This window comes from Oryza sativa, chromosome 5 (assembly GCF_034140825.1).
Source record: "Oryza sativa Japonica Group chromosome 5, ASM3414082v1".
NCBI classification, from domain to species: Eukaryota; Viridiplantae; Streptophyta; class Magnoliopsida; order Poales; family Poaceae; genus Oryza; species Oryza sativa.
This window is the reverse complement of record NC_089039.1, coordinates 7180729-7183352: the sequence shown is the minus strand read 5'-3', so window position 1 is coordinate 7183352 and position 2624 is coordinate 7180729. Positions and strand designations below refer to the sequence as shown.

Genomic DNA, 2624 nt, shown 5'->3' with positions numbered 1-2624 from the left:
AAATAGTATATTTCGGGGAATATTAGCATAAACGCGCAAAAGTTTAATTTTTAAACCGTTGTTCGAATAGGCGATCAGGAACCGTGGATGCGTAGAGCTCGCCGAGTAGTGCAAAATAGACTATGAGTTTATAATAATCGGAGTCCGAACGAAGTACTGGTGATTAAATTAATTTGGGCCATTCGATCTTCATCAGGATATCTATTTAACCAACTGAAAAAAAAAGAAAAAAAGGAGAAAAGGGGAAGAGATCGATAACCCTGCAGCCGCTACAAACCCTAGCCGCCATCACCCCAATCGCTGCTGCGCCGTCGCCACAGGTTTAGCCATCGCCGTCCAGCGCCACTCCTGCTCGACTCCTTGGTGACGTTTCTGTTTCTGTTAACGTTCCCCGCTGCTGCTACTGATGCTGGTCTGTTGCTGTGCTTCTGGAACGAACAGAGAACAGGAGTTTCAGGAAGCGGGGAAAGCAGGAGGAGAAAAGAAGGAAAAAGGGAAGAGAGGCAAAAGTTGGGGATTTTCTGGGTTTTCACAAATTGATCTCAAATTCGATTTCTCCTCTGTAAGGGTAAGAGGTAACTCCTCTTAGTCCATAGAAATACAATTTTCACGTGGAAATCGATTAATTGCCGGTTGAGTGTTTTCTTAGTTGTTGATTATGGGCTAACAATAGTATTTTCAAATCTGGTATTAAACCATCGTGATTCAGGTTAGTTGTCCTAAATAAAGTTTGTAGTCATCGTCGATATCTTTCTAACGCCGCTGGTTTCACTCAATTCCGACAAACAGTTTGGGATAAACAACAAAAACAGTACTGCCGACCGGGTCCGGAAATCAGGACAGCAATTCGTTTTCCTTAATCTGGGATTTTCAGAGGCATAATCTGATTTTGTGCTCAACATGAAAGTGGTAGACAATTTTTTCTAGATGTCCGAAGTTGTATTATTTGCTAGGTTCCATTAGACGGTTTGTGAGTTACGCATAAAACAGTAATGGAAGAGCTATAGGCTATTTAATACAAATGGGCAAAAATTTATATGAACTGGGTTTCGATTTTAGCAAATATCCTTGTAACTATTATTAGTTAGATATAGTAGTTTATGCGTAGTTTTGCTCCACAGGTGTGGAGGGTTCCAATGTTGGAGGAGTTGAGTCGGATTATTGAAGGAGTTAAGGCAAGTATAAGATGGACTTGTGTGATGGATAAACTGTGTTACTTTGTTTGGTTTCATTTATCCAATTATTATTCAAAGTTTTCTATTATCAATTATGTGGTTTTGGTATTATGCTACGTATTCATATTTCACTTCATGTTCAAGTTCACAACGTTATTCATGTTTCATTCTTCTGGCGGAAGTTTTTGTTTACATTATTCAAGTACCATGCGTAGTCATGGGAATGCAATTTGGATCTTCATTCATGATCCTTGAGAAGAGCTGATCACACTTGCTCGGCTTATCGGTAATGCTAAGAGGATATTCACACCTGCCCGGGAGGGAACTACTACTTTTTGCCTCCTTCGTTTTAAATTAAAGGAAGACAAATGTTTCATATTGGTTTTCTTATTGCATTAAACCTGTGTATGTTTTACTAGTTCAATATTATACTTGCGGAGTATTTTTACTCACTCTTGTGTTTAATTTGGTTTTTAGGTACCTAATGATATTGATCGGCACGGGACGGGAGTAGCACCCTTGAACTACACATTATTATTGCACACTATTAAAATTTAGTTTTAGATTATGTTTCTACTTAGATAAGTTTTGCGTAGAACTTATGAAGGTCATTTAAAGTTCTGGTCCTTATTTTTACGTGGAATTTGTAGAGCTAGGATGGGTTGGATTGTGTGGTTTTTATCGTTATTGAGTTATTTTATAACTACCTGTCGTGGATGTCTGTATTTTTAGGTGACTCTGCTGAAATTTCTAATAATTTTGGGAGTTAGTGGTTTTTGAGTGTAGTTTGGTGTGACACTCTAGGTATGTGGCTACCTGGGGTGTTACATTTTATTTATTGAGACATCCACGGATTACACACACAAAGACAGAAATATGTGAAACACCACCATAATACCCACCTAGACATTTTGATCCAACAAAATGAAACACCAAAAAAATGTGGACTGAAGCATAAAAAAATCGTAAAAAAAAAGTACCCGATCCTCCTTCCTCCTCTCCCGTGAGTGGTTGGCCATTGCCGGGCTCAGCACCGGAGCTCTCTTCTGTGCTGCTAACGGCCCATGGTGAAAGCTGAGGCCAACCCTACCACCATCGAGGAAGTCAAGGCCAACCTTGTTGCCGTTGTACCGTGCTGCCGTTGAGAATTAAGACGACGCTGACCGCACCACCATCGAGGAAGGAGAGGTCGTAGAGGTCATCGCCGTCATGGTGCACTATCAGAGGAAGCCGAGGCCAACCTCACTGCCCCAAAAATGTTGAGGTTGAGTTCGTCGTGCCGTTGAGGCCAAGCTGGTCACGCTGAGCCACCACTGAGCTTAAGAGTCGCCGCTGCTCTAGATGAGATATGGTAGAGTCGTATAAATGACATAGAGATATGGGAAAGAGAGAGAAAGAGTGGGAAAAAGTGTGCTCAAGAGGATAAGGGGTGTCATCCAATATTTAGAC

General features: G+C 40.9%; 1 long non-coding RNA gene across 1 annotated transcript; it reads left to right on the top strand.

Annotated features, from left to right (window-relative positions):
• Positions 1 to 233: 233 nt before the first annotated feature.
• LOC107280886 (uncharacterized) lies at positions 234 to 2034 on the top strand. Its single transcript, XR_010741601.1, has 4 exons — positions 234 to 363; positions 442 to 568; positions 1122 to 1175; positions 1653 to 2034. It is a non-coding gene; the product is annotated as an uncharacterized lncRNA (long non-coding RNA).
• Positions 2035 to 2624: the final 590 nt, after the last annotated feature.